This window comes from Vanessa atalanta, chromosome 16 (assembly GCF_905147765.1).
Source record: "Vanessa atalanta chromosome 16, ilVanAtal1.2, whole genome shotgun sequence".
Lineage (NCBI taxonomy): Eukaryota > Metazoa > Arthropoda > Insecta > Lepidoptera > Nymphalidae > Vanessa > Vanessa atalanta.
Genome location: NC_061886.1, coordinates 7174843 through 7197208, shown reverse-complemented (window position 1 = coordinate 7197208; position 22366 = coordinate 7174843). Strand labels below are relative to the sequence as shown.

Here is a 22366-nt window from a genome sequence, read left to right as displayed (position 1 = left end):
TTAATGTATTTGAATATAAACCAAATGTACCATAATTTTACAGTCATTCATATGTTAATATAATGGGTTTGTAATAAAGTTGAAACATTATATTTGCTGTAGTGTCATTATAAAGTGTGTTTTTATGTTTAAATGATAAAGGCATCACATATAACTTTATAATATATTACTAATATATAATATTAGTATTAATGTTGTTTAAGTAGTAATTTGCGTACGAATAGGATATGAAATTGGAATGTGTAAATTTTCTTTTGTTTATTTTTATTTAAATTCAACATGAAAAGTAGTATTTATTAATTTGAACAAAATAAATAATATTCACATCAGCTAAAACAAAGAAGACAGACAGCTTGTTCGATTACAATTTTTTTTAATTGCCTTATAGATAAAATAACGATAAACGTTATCTGGTTACATTGATTTTCTTATCGTCGAATTTAAAAATAATCATTATTTGTATCTCGACTTATTAACTCGTGTTCATTAAAATCGATTTCTGAGATCAAGATTTCGCAATAAAAATGATCGTCAGGCCAAAGCCATTAAGCTAATGAATCGCGAAAATGGAGCAACATCCTGCGAACGTAGGAAGTCCAACCAGTTTGTGACTAAAGCGGAGATGAGTCGAATGATGCGCGAGTCAAAAACTCACACACTAATCATTTTGTATTAACTCAGCGATACAAAACATGACACGGAAATTTATAAAACGATTTTATATAAAGTGAAATAACTGTCGATATCTCATTAATGGGCAAAATTCTACCTTTCTCATATAGGGCTTGGAGTTTATTTCACCAAACGGCTCATATGAAAGCATTTCATCCGACAACTGCGAGACTTTCTTCTTCAAGTGCGAGATGAATTATAATTAAACACAAATTAATAGCATGAAAATTCATTGGTTGAGAATGAGGCCACAAACTTCAGTCGAGATTCACGTCTCCTAGTCAGTCAGCCAAATCAGCTTATTATGTGTCAAATGACTCACGCATCACGTGCGCCTATATTTTCGTATTTATTTTAAACATTACTAAAAACCAAAAGAGCAAAACAAAAGAGATTTTTATTGTGCCAGCTGAAAAAAATACACTCAAAAATATCATTTTATAACGACCATATTATTTACAAGAAGAACGTGTAATTGCTGACTTTAATTGTTTTTATCAGCAGATATCACCTACGAGACGCGGTTAAGTAACGATAGCCGGCAAAACGTTTCCAAAATCGACTTCGAAATAACTTACAAAGTAACTTAATCGAAACCATTGCATGTTATCATAATGAGCTTGCTACGACTTGAAACTTAGGACTAAGTGGAGTAGTCATGTTATACTATCAAGAAGATATATCTAAAGATAAATTAATCCTTAATTACGAATGATCTTAATTAAGGCTTCAATCAATGATAATGATACTCCAGTTTTATTAATTACTCTGAAAACATAATGTATTACCGCTAATATAATTTCTTTGATTTATGTAAACAGCTTTGTATGCCCTTACATTACTTATGTTACTTCATTCCTATGTAGATTTGTCGTGAGAATGTTTACAAGTTCAGTAGTTTTATTTATTGACCTTACAAGCATTAAGTATAAAGGATGCAAATTAGTTACACACAAACATATTTCCTGTTTCATTTATTCATATAAACTTTTTCGGTATACATATTTATATGTATATTTAAACCACAGTTTAATCAAAGTCTGCAAATAGTTAAATCACTTATCACAGATCCCTTTATCAGGCCCTTCTCCAATCGTATTCGATAGCCAATCAGATGTCGTTTAATTTCGATATACTTTGAGGACATCAAAAACGAGTTCTCTTTTTAAATAATAAAAAATATAGTGAAGAATATTATTTATTATTTTATATTATATACAAACAAGACTTAGATTTTATAATATTGCATATAAACACTGGCTGCATTCCGTAACTCTATCAGCGTCCGAATTAATTTTCCTGTAGATCATTTCGGTTATCCGGGACTCAGACTATGCATCCTTAAATTTATTTATAATTTATTATGTTAAATTTAATTATAATAAATTCAATTATTTACCCCGTAATGAAGTACGAAAACAGATGTTTATATTCTTTATTTATTATTAAAAAATACTTATTTTATAACGGTAATCAAAACACAACACGATTACGTATTACGCCTGCCCTAAATAGAATATGCGCAGGGCGTAACAACTATGGCGCTCTGCAAAGTGCAAGGACAAGATTAATGCGCGCCAACACTTAAATGCACTAAGGTCAGGCTACAGTGCACACAGCTTTACGATAAAAATGTATTTTTATTATTTTGACAACGAAACATTTTTTAATTTTTCAATATATAAGACACATCGTTGATGTTCACATTGGCGACTTTTTCACAATATATGTAACGTAAAATTAGAATTTATGTGTTATATTATATTTACATAATTACTCGAACTTATATTTTGTAAGAACTCAAAAAAATATTGGAAAAACACATACCTTCGGTATTAGATGAAAAATATTTAAACTAAAATACTGAAAGGTCAAAAAAATCAATCTCTATAAAATAGAATTATTTTATAGTAAAATTATGTTTGCATATTCCACGTGGTTACTTTATCATATATAAATCACTAATGAAACAAATTATTCATGCGCATAATAAAGGCTCCTAGATCGTGAGTTAAGCCCTTATTTCTTCAACATTCAGATATCGAATTCACAATTTAGTTGATATCGTTAACAAACATTGTGAAATTGGCATTTGTTTCATAAAATATGGCCTCAATTTTCATTGAATTCATTGTAATTTTGAATTTCTTGACAGTATTTAAATCACTTGATAATTTATTCTTTCGTAACATATCTTAGAAACATAAAATAAATTTTAATGAACACAAAACAATATTCAACTCATTAGCTTACCTCACTTTTTAAAATTGGAATATGTTTTACAATAATATATATTTTTAAATGTATAATGCTAAAGTACAGAAGCATTTAAGTAATCACTTAAATTCGGGTACTTAATTAACGTTTACATTTAATGTATAAGGGCAAATGTCAGGTTTTAAATAATTAATATGTATATATACGCCAAACTACTATAATATACTATAAACTATATATAACTTCAAAGATAAAACATTCAGATTGTGGTAGTGGTATTGTTTATGTCATATGAAAATGTAATTCTTTATAGCTGCGATTTCACTTATATCATTTCACTGATCTGCAAAGTTGTACTATAATTAATTAATTTATTTATCAAAACTGTACACATATCATTACAGAACATGGTTGTCCTAATTCGATAATACAGTACGTTTAATAACAATATTTCAGATAAGTTACTACGTTATATAGGATATAGTCCTATGGCTATATTTGTGAGCTCACTCACGCTGTAACAAAACAAATGAACCCTATCAGCTAACACGTTGAAGGTACGTAACGTAAATATCAAGACTAGGTCATAGGACTAGACATAGGTCAATAGAAGAATATATTTTACCTTTATTTTCTATTGACTGCCTCATTGGTCTAAATTGTCATTACTGGGTATGTCCATTGCCCCAGAATACTTTCTTTTTGTGCAGATATAACATACCATAGAGTTATAAGAGGAAAGGAATAGAGAGTACACTTATGTTAGCGCACACACTTGAAAATGACCGTAAGGCCAACATTAGTTTAAAAGATATCAATCAATACTACTTTTAATAATGTCAAACCATAGTTACATACAAAATAGACAATTTCTAGTAAAAATAATACCAAATTTCAGCCAAATGAAAACAAATTACGATAAAAACAGACTGATTTAAACTTTACCATACAAAAACCTTTATATAATGTAATATAAGCAGCAATAACCAAAATATGAATCAAGAACGGCTTAATATTGTATAAATATAAAAGAAATTGGTGTTAGTTACACTACTTATAACTCAAGAACGGATGAACCAATTTGGCTGAAAATTGGTGGAGAGCTAGTTTAGAACCAGGAGACATAGGATACTTTTGATTCCGTTTCGGAACGGAAACGTAAATATTAATCACCAGGAATTAGATTTAGTAGTTCAAACGAATATATGTTAAATACCTGAACATATGAAAGTTTGTTCAGGGATTTAACATATATTCGTAAAAAAAAAAAACATAAATGAAGCGTTATATAAAAAACAAATATTAATATCATCACACCTAATCTATACTAATATTATAATTGCAAAAGTAGCTCTGTATATCTGTATGTTAGGCAATCAAGCTTAAAACACTGAACTAAATATTATCAAATTTGATATGAAGTATGCTTTAACCTCAAGAAGGATATCTAAAACCTACGGCCGACAGACGCGGGCGAAAACTAGTATCATAATAACCCTTATATTCAAATGTAAATAAAATCATGGACATCTTAATTTTGTAACATTATTTCAAAAGAAGACGTATATTACACCTTATTAACAGTTACAACCGTTCGCATTAATGACACGTCCAATGAGGTAAAATTAAGTGGTCACGAAACTTAGGTCTAAGCAATTACTTTTATGTTTTATTTCCTACATTTAACAAGAGATATAAAACTGAGGTCAGGAGAAAATAAAACTTAGTAATGTTTGTATGGAATTAATGTTAATATTTATCGTAGTTTATTATTCGGTCTTCGTTAAATGTATATTTGTAATTATTACTTGTATAAATAAATATGTTTTGCAGAGACGGCCCACTCGGTTTCTGGTCTAGAACACGTGAATCTTAGTCGAAAATCTCTGGTTCAAACCCAAGCAAGCTTTTCTGAATTTTGCACCTTTCATGTACTTAATTAGTTTTCATAATCATCTCATGTCGAGCTTGGCAGTGAAGTAAAACACAGTGAGAAAACCTGCATGTATCCAATCCAATATCCAACCCGTAATGTTGCAGTGTGGTAGACTAAACTCCAAAACTTCTCCTCTGTAAGGAAAATAGTACTATTAGCCCGGCAGTGAAACATTCATAGGCTCTTACTTTACTTTTACTTTAAGAATAGCAATTTTCGTTTTGCACGGTCGCCAGCGAATTCGTAAAGATAATTTTATATAATATCTTATCCAAATGCATGGGTTGATATCGAAACTCACTGACGCAATAACCATTGTTCTTCTGCCATCTTATTATTAAAAAAAAAAACATAATCTTATAACTATAAACAAAAAAAAACCACAAAAACAAGCTAAGAGATTTTTTGTTGATGTAACTTTGTACGTTTTCAATACCTTAATAAGGCTTTATTCATAAAGTGTACATTTATGTAAGGCCAATAATGCATATTTCGATTTGTATTTAATATAAATAAATTTACCGTACTAGCTTATCTTCATGCTCACATTTAAGTGAAATATAGCAACCTTTTACCAGGTCAAGAAGCTTTATATATCAAAAATTATATACATCGATTTGCTTGAATAAATTAATATAATTTAAAATCATATTAAATTTACATTCCTTCCTTTGTATAATAATGTCGATGGAAATAAATTAATATATCGAAAAAGTCTTAATATTATCTAACGTATACTGAATTTTAAATCTTATTACAGATACAATTAGAAATTAATTTCAATAAAATGTTTTATGGTAGTGATCTTAGCCCTAAAACTAGCCTTTGAATAGTAAAAAAACAAACATCTGCGTAACGTCGAGGCGAGTCGCTATAAACATCCTTATACGACATATACGGAAAAAACGACTCGAATACGTGCGACGGTTTCCATGAAATGCGATGATGCCGAGTAATTTTCCAAAGATTCAAATTACTTCTGTCAACTAATTTATTCTTGAGACGATGGTTTGATACGATATAATAAAAGTAAAACTTGCTATATCGAGTTTTATTCGATTTAAGCGATATTTTCGTAAGTGTAATTTTATTAACATCCGTCAATCGATGTTACAATTAAAGCCTCCTTCATAAATTTGCGTGTTCGATTGCATAAGAAGCTGCTTTCGAATGTTGTAAAAAGTCAAAAAGCCAAAATCACTAAAAGGACCCTTCTCCTCATTTCGTCGGTCGTAAATGTTACTGGGGTTTCTGCAATTACCTCGGATGATATACATTTTAGTGACTTTTACATTTGGTTGTTATTTTTTTTTTATCTAGAGATTACTTTTACTTCTCTCCGTGTAACACTTATAACATAATTATGGCCAGAGGGCATATTGAAAAATAATTCTTGTATAAAATATATAAAATACCCATGTGACACTATAATTTACATACTTACGCATAATTTAATTACATTCCTAATATTAATTCAAATGTATTATATATTAATTATCTGTATTAAATAAATTACGCAAGTAAAACTAATCTTTAAAAATGTTTTTTTTTTCTTAATTAAAAACTAATATTTTTTGCTAAAACATTTTTATAAACAAGGAATAATGTTATCCTATCTTATTAAAATAAATAAAATTCAAGACTTTGATTATTAAAGCTAGGACCGATAATCAAAATTCGGCAAACATCACGCGGCAAAATAAACTACAATAAAATTACTATTTGAATCAAGATGGGTACGACTTAATTATTGTTGTACCAATCATACCGACCGTCCAACGGACTTCCTTCTACTAATATCTCTACACCTTATGGCATTCAGAATAAGGTTCAAAATATATTTAAAAATATGTTTAATTCGTCCCATTCAATCATAATTGTAGGCTATATCGTCTACTGTCCGTATAGAACTATAATATTTTGTTTAAACGAGCACTCGGTTTTTTTAACGGCCATACTTATTATGCTACGTAATTTTATGTCTTAACATAATAAAAAAAATTGGTTACTTAATAATTTTTAAAATTCGAACGTTAAAAAAGAGTTCGTAACCAAAAAATACTATAGAAGTAATGTTATGGATTGCCTTTGTTATTTTTAGGTGTTACGGTAACACGCTATTAGAAGGATTGGCTTCTTGCATCATTGTGGAACCTTAACCTACATCAATAAAGGTATATTACACATCAGAATGTCACATCAATCTTCAATGACGATTAATAATCGCGGCTCCCATTGCTTTGTATCAGAATCATCGCCTATTGTATGCGATATGTAACGCATGATACACACTGCCATTAAAGACGAAAAACGAAAAATATTAAATTCTTAACTTAGTATTATAAATGAACGATAAGAACTCACATTTAAAATTATTGTAATATATAAAACATTTTCTTAAAACTATCTGGTTTAAGTTGGTTCTTATATAAATAACTTAAAATTATACATGCGTTTTGTTGACTGAACATGCAGACTGTAACGCGTTCTCCTTTTATAAAAAGCCGAACTTCTAATCGAACCCGCAAATTGTTTAAGCCTTTGTTTTCGAAAACGTGAATGGGATTCATTCAAGCACATGTTATTTAAAAAATCTATCTTGTTAAGCAAGAGAATCATCATTTGTTATGAAAGACAGACATTGTATGGAATTAAAGCGATTTGTTAGAGATCCAGCCTCCGAATAGAACTTATATTTACTTCTTCATATTTCAAGGCGTTTTGTCTTTATTTTTTTATTTTATAATTAAAGTGGAATAATATTATTTTTACGAATAATTACGGAAAGGTATATATAATAATACGGTTCATAAAATGTGGTTGCTTTTGGGATACATTTAAAAATAGAATAATTATCTTAAGAGAAATGTTTAGGCCAACTTAAATATTGTTTGTTAATATCATCCGACCAAAACTAATAAACGCACTTTTTTTAATAATTAATATTTTTAATGCACATCAGGGTATAGTGAACATAATTTTGGCACTATAATTCTTAAAAAATATTTACTCGTAGCAGAATTGTCTCGAATGCAAGACTGGTGATCGAAGTGATAACAGTAAAAAAACACATTAACATAAAAGATAATTTAGACTAATTTAAAATTATACTAAACTCGAAAATAATGTTGAAATAAAAGTAATTGTTACTGTAATGACCTACTTTAAAATTTAATACCTACAATGAATATATTTTAATTTTATTTAAGGGTCGTTAATCGTTTTCAGTTTTTACGATTTAACGAAACAACACGCGATATGTCCTTAGCAATTTCGCAACGTGTCTGCTTTATTTATGTGTCAATAAAGATAACTGTTAATAAAAAAAAAAAAACATTAAACCACCTCTATAACGACTTAGTATACTTATAACTTAACAATTTACCATCTTCTGAATGAATAAATAAATGTATAGTACTTAAAATCTTAAAACAAAAGAACTCGACTTATTTAAATTAGAAAGGCAGACAGGCCACACGATGGTAAGTTGTCTCCACCGCCCATAAATATTAAAGAGCCGTGAAAAATAGTCAAACCGCCACTAACCATAGACTCTAATGTTATTTCCTTAGTGCCTAATTCATTACACTGGCTCAATCACTTTTCAAAGCAGAACACAATTGCCATACACTTTTGCTGCATCGAATAATTAACTAGTGGGTGGAACCTGAACAGACGGGTTTGCGCAAATCCATAAACACAAAGTAATATTTTCATGTAGAAAACTTGTAAAAAATTTTTCATAAGCCTCAATACTTAAAATTTTCTTAACATTGCTTCATGTATAAAGAGTTGTTACGTAGCGTATAAGCTTTCTAAATAAATGTACTACCTAACACAAAAAAATAATTCAAATCGGACTCGTAGGTCCGCGCTACTTGCGTTCAAACAAACACACCAAGTATTATTTAAACTTAATTAATAATACTTAATATATTTCCTTTTTGTAACATATCATCAAAATTTAAATATTCACTAAATTTATGTAAGTGTGTGTGTGTTCTGGAAATCATTTATGAGGAATACACATTCAAACATTATATAAAATGTACATAACACATTTTTACCGAATGTATAATAATTAACTTAATAACGTTACCCGCCTTCGTCCGAATCCAGCGACAATGCGGGGTTTGTTAACATTTGGCAATAGTTCAAAGATCACGCAATTAATTTCAAAAGCCGATTTCTAGAATCGGAACTGTGGCCACGGATCACGATGCGACTAATTCAGTGGTAATTTTGCAATGTTATCATAGAATAATTGTCATCGGATACAATGTCGAAACGGTTTGAAATATTGGGCGTCTGTGTAATGGTTGTGAAACACTGCATTCTCATTGACATTAATATTATAATTAAAAATATTATTACTGATATAATATAATACCTCATACTTTTTTTTGAATTAAATATATATTTAAATATAGTACATATAAATTATTTTCATTTTACTTTACCATTTATTTATTTTTTTATTTCAGAGTACAAAAAACGCCGCCAAACTGTCTACCGCAAATGAGATTATCCCCGGTTTCCACATCCAAGCGCTAATAGGTAAGGGATCTATTAGATACATAATAGCGTTAAGCATACAAGATCGTTAACTGCATTTTCATTCAAAAATAAAAATAAAATTTTAATTGCGAATATTTTTTGTTTCTGTCTGACGAAAAACAGTATGACAATAAATTTACCTGTTTCCAGATTGTTTTGAACCGCGGCCTTGTACTATCACTTTATGTTCGATAAAAAGCAGATTCCTAAGTTAAGAAAAAAATAAGATATTTTTTTTAGGTAACAGTTAGGCGGACTGGCAAAACTGGTGTGAGGGGTCACCATCGTCCATAGACATTGGCGCTGTAAGAAATATTAACCATTCCTTACATCACACCAATACGCCAATTCGCTGTAAGTATTGTTATTTGGCGATAGAATATTTGATGAGTGTGTCGTCCCTACACAGGCTTGCACAAAGCCCTACTACCAAGTAAATACATAAATATTAATATTATTTATTTTACCTTATTAGCGTAGTAGCTAAAGGATTCAATAGAGTCTTCATGCATGTATTCACCAATGAAATAATTACTTGTAAGCGTGTTCAGCTTATAAGATAAAATTAATTCCGCTAATGCAATGTGAGCCGCATAAAGGGCGATGGCTAAACTTTATAATGGCTTATTATAATAAACGCGGTGGTCTCGGCTCCTACACGGTTTGACCTGGGGCGATTAGTCGGCTACTGAGGCCAGTATCGAGTAATACTTGAGAACATGCCATGGTGCTCTTATTAACTGACTAGAAGAGGTAGAAGAAAATAAAAATTAAAAATAAGAATAAATGTATCTCTAAAAAAAAACTACGTAATTAAAAGCTGTGACTTTTCGCCTAACCGCCTAGCAAACGCCAACCTTTCTCCGAAATGATTTTTATGGTGTATTGGTTCTCCACCCCCAAACTCGAGAGACTCTTGAGCGTTCGCTTGATGAAAATTTAAAAAAAAAATCTCTTGGTCGACTATCATGGGTTAATACAAAAAAACATGTATATATTACAAAAATAATTAATTCCAGTTAGGTAATAGACGAAAATATAAAATTAAGCTTCAATTCAATTTCAGTTTATATGTACATGATAAGTTTAATAACGAATTCTGCACTTCACCGGATCGCATCCAGGAACACAAAGCCTCCGTGTATTAATATCGCTCGAGACTGTTCATGTAACTGCTCACGCATAACATATACCGATGTAGTTTAGCAAATGACCGCCGCTTAGAAATTTCCTCCGGTATTCCAACGATTTTACGCCTTAAATCCATGCAAATTCAGATAATTTTATACAACATTCTCACTCGTCTATAAAACACTTTAACTAAGATCCAAAATAGGAAGACATCGTGCAAGCAGGACGAGCCCAAATCCGACTAGATGTTGCTTCTAAGAAATACTACGGAATTACTTAGAAGTTGATAGTAAAACCAAATAAAAAGTAGTTTGTGAATGCAGACATTCGATTAATACGCTTACATTCATTATGTATTTGGATCAATTTGAAATCAACAGTCTTCAACTGATACACTAAATCTAATTAGTGTCGAGAAAGTTGAATGGATAGAGCACGGAGATCTTAGTTGATAGTGTCGGGTTCGAATTTGATCACATACATGATACAGTATCACAGTTTTTTTTAAATGTTTTTATATTTACAATTTGTCTCGTGCGCGGCGTTGAAGTCTATTACGTGTTTTTTTTGCAATAAATATAGGATTTACAGCCTTATACTTAAGCCTAGTTTAACTAATTAGTATTAAAAAAAATTTATGCAATAGTTTGGATTCGACATAATTGACACAAGATAAATAAGCCTATATTTCGTAGTTGTCGTCCTTGTCTCAATGTCGATTTGAATAGTGATATCTAAATTAAGCCGCAACGTGTGCTAAAAAATTAAATGTTTTGTTACATTACATACAATTTAAATTCCTCATTATATTGACGTCGGAGTATAATTTTGACACACGCCTTATAATGAAGTCGAGTCACGCTATAGAAGTAAACGCGAGTAATTCAAGAACAACTTTTACATTGCACTGTAAAATGTATATAGCAACTTATGATTATATATTTACTATTTTATATAAAAACCTTTTTAAAACTACTTATTAGAAAAAAATCAAAAAGCTATCAAATGCTTTTATAGGTCTGCAAAGAGTAAATTTACCTAAATTTGTTTTGGAAAAAAATATAACAAAAATGTTGCTAGATATTCTTGCTTTCAATATATAACTTGAGATAAAAATCTATTTGAATAAAATAATATGTAAAAAAACTTTACTTAAACTAAATATTTTTTTAATTTGATTACAATAAGAAAAAACAAAAATCAATCTGAAGACAAATCCTCAATCATCTTCAGTCAAGGATAAGTATTTGTAGTAATATAAACAAGTATTTAATTACAACTTGTAACACTAGATGTGTTACAATTCTCCAAAATCCTCAAAACTTTGGTTTAACTTACAATGTTTTCTTTTATGTTTGATAGTATGGTTTATTTTTGATGGTAAGCAATATATAAGAAAGACTATAAAATAATGATGGTTACCAAATTATCACGGACAATCGCATTATATCAACTGGATGTTTTCGTCTCCTTCTTAATAACCATATCAATTATAATCCGTTTGGTATTCGAAATTTAACATTGCTTTTTTTTATTTTTATGCCTTACGTTATTAAAGTTGCACCTGTCGTAGTCACGAGTTGTCTGGAACCAGTCAAATATGAGTCACGGTTAGAACTTAAATATGAAATGGAAAATGTAAATCGCGAAAGATTAAAATGAACATAACTGACGTCTGGTTAAAAAACAAATATTATTTATGTTTTATTTATAACATTTTGTTTTAAAAAATATATAATACTCGAAATTCAAATAGAATTATGTAATATATTCATTGGTTAATATTTTCAATTATTCATCACAAATAAAAGGAAAACGTATCTTGCATATGGCTGCGTTTTTGATTGGAACGTTAAAATGATTTCAGTTTTATATTTGTTAATGTAATATATATGATGTAATATCATTATTCACTACATATTCTATTAAGTATAAAACAACAAAAAGTTAGCGGCAAATTTTATTAAGTACATTACATACATTACGTCTCCATCGTCGCGTATATTTATCATTAAAATTAACTATATATTGAGATTAACCATTAATGGTTACTTAAAATTAACAATGGAACAAGGTTGTACTGTTATTATCAAATATTATAATAGACATTACATCAATCTACGAGCTTAATTTATTTATTTTGTATTTTATTAGAAAGCCAACGGCACACTTTGAAGACATTTTATGACAATTCGATTTAAAACATTTATGTTTATAATTGTGCACACTTAGGACTAACTTAACATGCAGATTTTATTACCATAGTATGTAATTCTTTGATTTAATACTAGTATTTTTTAAAAAGAAATGTTTTTACTTAAAAGATGATTTATTTTTAAAATTTACTTTAAACGTTTTTTGTAATATTAAAACTACGAAACTAGTACGTAATTCATTCTATGTTTTGGTTAGAATCTTTCAAACAGAAATATTGAGTAATAAATTATTAAGAATAGTTTTACTTTAGAGAGAAATATATATATTTTTATTGTCGATAAAGATACCATCTTTTAATCATAAGTTAAAACAAACACATCAGTAACTTGTGATAATTATCTTTAATAACGCATATTTACGTCGCAACCGGTGAGACTATTTGCAAAATGTGTCATCATAAACATATCTAGCCTAAGACAGTCCTAACTAATGTATGCGAAGATTCTAATTTATATGTATACGCAATAAATATACGAGAAAATAACGTGTCACGAACATCGTACATTGTAACTTGTATACACTCCTACTCACCAATAAAACAAATAGTTTATTACTTTCAGCGATGAACTAAGTAAATACAGTATTTGTTCTTGTAAATTCCATTATATATAATTCCATAAATGTTGCTTATTTTAAAGGATTTAAAGATAAGCCTCCGCTTGATATGACTAGCGGCATATGTTTACATGTTTATTCCACTATTGTTGAATAACATTTTATAGGGTTATTATTTAAAAATATATATGTCGGTATATTTTTTTTAATATGAAATATAGGTTAATAAACTCATACAAGATATAAAAACAATTAAAAATATATTACATTATTGTAATCACGAGGAGCATATGCAATTTATTATACGAGTCGTTAAAACTTAAGTATTTAATGTCGCAACAGCACAATCGCAATAGATAATAAAAAAGAGATAGGTATCTAACAGTACCCGTTTCACTTTTCTATAAAGGCGTCGTAGCACGCGACCAGCCTTATCAAACAACATTGTGGACTAGCCCACTTTCCTCTGATATATCGAAAGCGTCGGATCAGTAGATCCACAGTATCTGCGGTTGCTCACAATCGAATACCGCGAGGTTTCGCTTCACCACCTACCACGTCTGTCCACTCTCCTTTGGCCGTCTTTGTTTATTATATTTAATTAGTGTATATCACTCGAAGAGGAAATCTCGTAGGCTTATTTATGGCCAGACGCTCGTTAAGCTAACTGAAATTTACAAGGTGTTTTACATAGCCATTCCATTAATATTACGCACTTTATTATATATTTCAATGTTTATTTAAATAGCTTATTTTTGAGGTACTTGTAGGTAATATATGTTTTTAAATTTAAATCATGCAGATAATTTCCCTTCCTGTATTACAACTTAAAAAAAAACACATTTTTCTATTTAATATTTTTTAATAAGTTACATATTATTTATTAACCGAATTCAATTTCAAAATCACCGTATAAAACAAAACAATTATACGCAGCAAATATTTAAATAACAAGAGGCTATCGCTTACGTCATGCTTGAATATATTTCAAATTCGATAAGCGATGCTTATACTACCGGGAAACATTACGCAACGAGTATTCAATAGTTATCTGGTGCATTTATTACAGTGTAAAATCGTTATTGTATCCGTATGAAAACAAATAAATTTTCATTAAAGAAATCTATGGTAATAAAGTAAAAAACATAACGGTTCGCCGCCTCATACGTATATTAAACAACATTTATTTTCCTTCGAATTAATTAAAATAATCCTACCGCAATTCCTTATCGTTAACACTAAAGTAAACCTGCCGCGATCCCTTATAAAGTCATTGGAGGCGTCAAAACGCGTCCAGTACTGTAAAATATGTGGATATGCAAATACATAGATAAAAGAAGGTTATAATATGCAGACCTAATGATGCAGACATCGGCACACTCCGAGAAAACATTATGAACTGGTTTAGTGCTTTGGTAGACACTCCTTACCGTAAAGCTAGGTTCACAATTTCACCTACATTAAATATTAAAAATAAATGTATTAAATATACGAAATATGTTGTCGCTTCAGAATAAATAGGTCAACATTTTGTCTTTTGTAGGTTTTTGGCTTTTTAACTTAATTTTATCAATTTAATTTCAACAGCATCTTCCGATCATCTTACAAGCAATTGCAAATAAAACACATTGACTGTAATTTAAGAATTTTTTATTTTTTTCATATAATTTATTTTAGACACGGAACAAAAAAAAAATGAAAATATACATTTTATTGTAATCTATGATGTTATCTCTAACAAATTATCAACAATAGATGCCTATAAAAAAGGCCACTAAGAGTTTTTATTTCTTTAAAACAATATTATTATGTAATAAAATTGCTACAAACACTAAAACGTGATGATTTTATAATAAACTTGAAACGAATTAAGTTTGAAGTGTTCGGCTAAACTTTTTAAATTTCTGAAAACAAAAATTGAAACTCACCAAACATTATAGAGTGATTTAAACGTATTGACGTCTAGTGATAGCAGTACACGTCATACGATATATTGACGTATCCTGTATGGTTGGAAATAGAAGTGAACCAGTCAATTTACATAGTCAAAAACTAATGGCATAACTTGGAATATGTTTTTCTAACTAACTATCATCACTAATTCTGTCAAGTGTGATATATTATATATAATACTATGTTCTGTTTCTTATAAAATAATTTGAACACAATCATTACCAATAATTTCAAAAATGTAAGTCCACGAAAATTGAACTTATTAAATCTGTGAATTACCCAAAAATGGGTCCATTCAACAATGTAGGTAATAATACTCGAGGCGAGCCAAAACAGAAATCGAAATGTCTTAAATCACGAAGCACTCACGCGTAAAGTGGTTACAATAAGTAGATGTTCCTTTTTATTGATTTGCTTAACACAATTTACTAAAATAGCGCTTTACTTTTACCTCCATTTACGCGAAAGTCGCGGGCTCTGACGATTGACACGACATGTTCTATTTAGCTGCTCTTATCGTGATTGTTAAACCATCAAATAACTCACTTAAATTATCCTTTTACCTTCGTCAAATTAAAATAAGAAAAAAAAAACTCTGTTATCCCAAATGTTGTTTTTGGTAACAGTAAAAGTGTTTCTTTCTTTCGAATTTATAAATATATACTGACGAGTCTATAGTGCCAGTAAAATAGTTTAAAAATGGAACACGAACAACCGATCATTTATATTATTAAATAAGCATACAAATAATAATTTATTTTAATATATAAATGGCAACATTAAAAAAAAAACATAGAATTAAGTTAATGTTGTTGAAAGTGACACGTGATATTCGCATTTATTATATTAGCTCGGTAAATATCGCAAGCTCGGTGCTATTAAATAAATTTCTTTCTTACTACATCTTATAATTTTATATCGTAGTTTCGTAGATCTCTACAAACAACATTCACGCATTTAATGATCTAATATCTGGAGCAGTTCTCGTAAGTTGACTGACAGATAAGTGATTGTGGAATTTGTTACCATCTAATATCTAGTTATCATATTAGATATATTGAACCACACCTGTTTTCTCGTAATTATATGTTTGTAGAGTGAGCCAGCGACATCGATTTCACGTATGATAAACGTTTATTTTGCAGAATCTCTAAACGTTTAACAGAATTCAATGATTATTTTTTTAACAATGTAATAACTGTTATAAATGTAAGCGCGTCTCATTGTTGCGCCTAACAAGCTTACAGTTTGTTTTGATATGTTTTTAAAGAAAACATATCAAGTATGTAATTTGATGGTACATAAAAATAAAATGATACACAAATATTTTTAGTTTTTGTAATCACAGCCCAATAAAATATATATTGACCGTACTAATACTTATTAGCTCCATCACGACCGTAAAAAAGCTGAATAGAGCGAACAGTCGTATATCAGTGGTATAATGGAGCGCGGTCTTTCAATGTGTGATACAGGTTTATTCCACATTTACCTGAACATAACCAATAATTACATACAATTTAAATAAAAACATATTTCATATTTAAATAATTAAAAATTAGTAATGTCAACTTTAAATGCCCCTTTGATGTCTTTAACTTGAATAAAAAATACGTTACAATTAAATTTCAGTGTAATTAAACTAACTAATATATCTTAAATTAAGAATGAAAAATAGACTTTAAAAAATAGGATTTTTAATTTACCTAAATCATAGGTCCAAGTGGAACAACTGACGGTACCATAAAATACTCAAAGCGAACAGCGGGCAAAGACGGAACAAATCAGACGAGGCACTTATAACGGCTCGGCACGCGCTGCAGAGCATCAATTACCGGGTCGTGAGCGCTCCCGCACTACAGCCGGTATAAATAAAACTGCCCATACACCGCTCCAGTGGCGCAATAGTAAAGGCTATCCGAAAGGTCTTACGTTCAGATTTCAGACTGGTTTTCGCGTGATAACTCCCCGATGATTCACTTTTTAATATCGTTTAGAAACGCTGAATGTTGTAACGCTGCAAAAATTGATTATTTTTTCAACGTGAATTTTATATAAATGCATTTTGTTTTATAATTATTTCGGTTGAAAGAATTTAAAAGAAGAAGTAGAAAAAATAAAATAATAGAATGTCCATTAAATCGCTTCTAACTTATCCAATACGACCGTAAACGATCAAAACTTAGCTACTATATAGGCGAACATTGGAGCACGCTCAGCGATCGTGACTTAGTAATGTGCGAAGTGGCACGCGCCGACATGTCACGTCACGGTGGAGAGAGATAAAAGGTACAAGTCGGGTGCCTATTCTTCATTTTTTCGCATCCGTCCTATTTTCGCTTTCCTAACAATAGCCTTGGTCACGGAGAAGTCGATTGATTCGCTTTCGTTTCCTCTGGTGTGACGACACCAGCTCGGCCCTTGTTTCTTAGTTATTCACGCGAAAAAATATAATTCCATTGTCATTTATACCGATTGTTTATTTCTATCAATTTTCTTAACATCATAAAGTTCCAAATAAATATGAACAAAAGTTATTTTTTCGACCTAATGACTGTGCAGAAATGGCATGTATATAAAATATTTTATATTAAAGTAACTTTAAATACATTTCGATAAGAAAATCATTTAGCCGTAAAATCGAAATAACTTTAAACGTAATGTAAATATCAGCAGTAACATTAATACTTCGTATATTCAACGTGACTCACATGTGTTTAACGATGCCCCAGAGCGATGCATTATTTGTACAAGATACAGGCAATTTATCTATACACAAGATCACTAGTTTTCCTTGTCATCTCATCTGGTCTAGAAAAATTTTGACGTTATAATGAAGCAGTTTTAATATTTGCATGATGATAAATACTATTTTGTAATATACCATACATACACATAATAAAACCTCTTAAGAATAAACTAATTATTTATTTACTCGTACATTAAAAATGTAAAATTTACCGTATTTATGCATCTATTATTATTATTATTGTAAGCGGTTACTTTAAAAAACCCAAGTTCGAGAAATCCCAGTGATTTGTGGTTTTCTGATTTTAAATGAACGTATTTGTTTGTTTGTAATTGTTAATATGAATAAATTAAAACTAAATTAACCTGACAATGAAAACACTCACCTTATAGCTTTCACAGACTTTTTGGTTATTATGAAAACAAACTTTTGGCTAAAGTTAAATCGAGAATCCAAGCAAGAAAAGTACTTGCAATTGACTAACAATAAAAATGTTTGTAATTACGAATTACGAAGGTCTTACAGTTTGTATTAAACAAAACAAAATGTATACGAATTTGATTATATAATGATGTTTTTTACTTCGTTTAAATATATAAATTTTATATTCATTGTTTTACATATAAAATTAAAACATTGAATAAATTTTAAGTGATATTGTTAAATGTTTTAAAAATATAACGAGACGACAAAATTTTTATCGGTTAATTTTAAAGCCGAAAGTAATAACACTTTCGCAACATCGCATATTCTTTACAAAAAAAAAAATAACTTTTGAAATAGTTATTACGAAGTCATCAACGAGCATAGGTAGCGAACAAAAAGTTTTCTTCATTCATAAAAAGTGTCGTAAAATAAATGTACAATTACAATAATTGTTCTTAAAAAACAGTAAAAAATTATGTATAAAATTAGCAGAACGTTAAAAGTCAGTAGTATAAGTTACCGCTCATTTCAAAACCGTTGAACCGATTTTGATGAAAATAAAAAAAAATTAAACTTACCATTATGATTGTAATATATATTATATATTACAGAATTGAATGAGGTACTTGTACATTAAATGTTTCAGGAAATCGTTCTTCAGATATTATAAGTGCGAGAAGGAGAACGCTCCTTATCAAACTGTTTTTACATACCTCAACAACACTGGATTTTTGAAAATGAATAGACGTCGAGGAGACAAACAAACGGTTATATAAAAATCCAAGTTCCAAGGGAGTGAAATTGTCAGCGAAACACCTCATTCAATTTAAATTCAATATCAACATCGTCGTTATTACTTTACGCAAACAATATTCGAATAATGATACACTCTATTGGCTAGTTTCACCGCTGGGTCAGCGAAACAATCGGTCAGCCGCCGGCAACACATTATCGACCTCGAAACAAACAAATTCAATTAGGATTAAGAAATTAAACGCTCAAAGGAACCGCGAAGATGTTATCCGAACGAGGTCAACGACACATCGAATGAATAAAAATATTTTGGCGTTAAACAGTAACGATATAAAAATATTATATATAAAAAAATGTCGGAGCTGTTACATACACATTTTACACATACACACATTTTATATTATTATTATTATAAGTTCAATACGATAATGTCTTAGTCAGGAATAATGTTTTGTGAACCAGTTGGCACGTTTGTAATACAGTTTTATAAAGCGAAAAAGTTTAACAGTTACTTTTTTAAGACATCTATGCGTGATAGTAGTGTTGCGACATTCTGAGAATTCAATGCGTGAGAACCGTAGGTTTTAAACCACCTTTGACATGGGCACTCAAAACGACCATTTAGGAAGTACATAATTGTACTAAGTCCAAGTGACTACGTCGTAATTTACAATGTACGTTTAAAATGTTTGCCGCGTCTTCACACCATAAAAATAATCACTTTTTTGTTCACAATGTTACTTAGTTTTAAAGGTTTAAGCAAAACTATTTTTTAAATAGTATTAATGGACAACAAGTATGTCCGACATACTAATTTTCTGTGATCCTTCATTATGTTTAATCGAACATTATAATTATATTAAATACCTACTTTTTAAATAGGAACCCGTTGAAATCTATTCAGTGCGCATTTAAGCCCGTTGAAGTCTTTTCAAGGCAGATGCTGAAATGTTTACTTATGTAAAAAGTAAGTATAAAAGTAAGAAGTATATATATTTTATAAAATACTAAAATATTTTAACTTCAATTTAACAAAAAATAATCTTAGTTTTTTTTTCGTGACAATCATTACTAACACATCTGTCGAGCAAATAAATAAACGCTTCCGAGGATTGGTCTTCTCATTAAAGGTAGAATATATTTGTAAGTTCTTATCAAGATGATATCAGGCAATAAATAAACATTCGAAAATGATAGTATGACGTGACATAAACAGCAATACAAGACTGGAACGTGGCATTATCTAAAAGGGGACGGCTACTTTCATTCGATCGAGTTTTCTCAACTAGTTCCAGTCACATCACTTAGCGGAAACTGTCGTTTTCAATCGTAGAACCGGAGCGATGATTCCTCTTATCAAATTGCGGGTGTTGGTCGGTGAAAATGTTCCCACATTTTCTCGTGGGCCATGGTTGATCATATGAATCAGTGGAAATTGTTAGTTGATGTCGCTCAAGGCTGATAATAGCCGGTTATTTGTCAGTTTTCTCTGGACGCGCCATCGCCTATCGCCCGTGTTATTCGCTTATAGACACACCTGTATCGAACTTAACGACTAATTGGTTCAAGAATAAAAACTTGACAATTCAGAAATTATAACATATAGTTTCTTAATAAATACCATATTCAAATTTAACACATATTTTATTTCAATTGTCATTTACTAACACTTAAATCCTCTGATATATCAGTATCAGAGAATAATATAACAAATTAGTTGAAATATTAAACAATGTGTCCATAAATGATATGTAACTTTATACAATAAAACTTTAAAATTGCGACAAAGCCTAGATTTTTTTATGCACATTGTATCATTATAATTCTGCATCTACTATAAAATAGTACAGACAATAATGTACTTCAATTTGCCACTTATTTATTAACAGAAATGTCATTATTATTACAAGTGAAAGTTTAAAGTATAACGTCGAAGAAAATATAGTGCATGTGAATTTATATTATAAACGAGTTTTATTCTTTTAATATATTTATAGCTTATATATACTTTTTGCTTGATCTCATGATTTTCTGTCTTCATAAATGAAAAATTACTAACATAATTATAATCACTTCAAACGAAATGTCATGACAAATTCTTTTAGACCGATAATAATAATTAATCTATATGCAGGACTAGTTTTTATTTTTAATAAAATTTTTGCAATAAAATCTACATAAGAGGATTCAATTAACGAGGATTAAACATGGTATTTATAATGTTATGTTTAATTTTTTTATAACATATAAATGCATTTTACTGCAGTGAATTAAATGAATCTTAGAAGCAATTAATAGTTCCCGATTTAGCGACAGGCGGGAAAGGGAGCGCTGAACTCATTACACGGAGCACGACCAGCTTGCGCCGCGGGCGCCGATCAACTGAGGAAGTGACGCCGCGCCCAGCACACGCGCACCTTTGTTATAGGGCTGCAAATTAAAATATTTTAAATACTGTTAAAAGTACTTAAAAGCCCCGAAAGTTCGTCTAAACTTAAATAAATATTATAATTATTTAAAACAAATATTGTATTTAGGTAATTTCAGTTAACAGAAAAATCAATAATAGTACATTTTTCTTAATATTCAATCTCAGTTAGTCGCGTTAATTACAAATTTATCGATCACAGTTTTTATTTTGAAAAGTAAAAATAAAACATAGTTCTTGATTAAGTATAAAGCTAGCGACAACCTTAATACAATGGCTACAGGCGCAAGCACGAAGCTAGTATTTGCACAAAGCGGAGCCGCGCACCGCCCTCAGCTATCGAATGTCATTTCACAGCTTAACATTAGTCGCATCATGACAGACACACAATTCCAACGTTTCCTTCGCATAATTGCGAAATACAATCTCATCGGTTCCTAGACCTCTAGCCACTAGAACAACTGTAGCTCTTTAAATCAAGATATGTATTAAAATTAACAATAATCTACTCCTCTCGTCTCCTTTGGATTAAACCACCTTGCTTAGTCTGATTATAATTAAGCTTCTATGCACTAAGCTATGCGGGAGAGGCAACTATTCTAAACTGCATTCTCGAATTCCTGTCATAGTTAACGATCTAGATATCTGATAGCATCTGAATATTGGGATAGCGCGATACAGAAACGAGTATTCAATTATACCGCAAAACGCTTGTTTACAAATATTTATTCAAATAAACCCCGCAAATAGCTTCACAGACAGATATTGAACT

The 22366-nt window shown here is 29.9% G+C and overlaps 1 protein-coding gene across 1 annotated transcript in view; it reads left to right on the top strand.

Moving 5' to 3' along the window:
• The window catches only part of LOC125069809 (transcription factor hamlet-like), an 83858-nt gene that overhangs the window by 27693 nt on the left and 33799 nt on the right, over nt 1–22366 (top strand). Inside the window, exon 2 of the mRNA XM_047679387.1 lies at nt 9310–9382. The gene's annotated coding sequence lies outside the window, so the exon portion shown is untranslated. The remainder of the gene's footprint in view (nt 1–9309; nt 9383–22366) is intronic.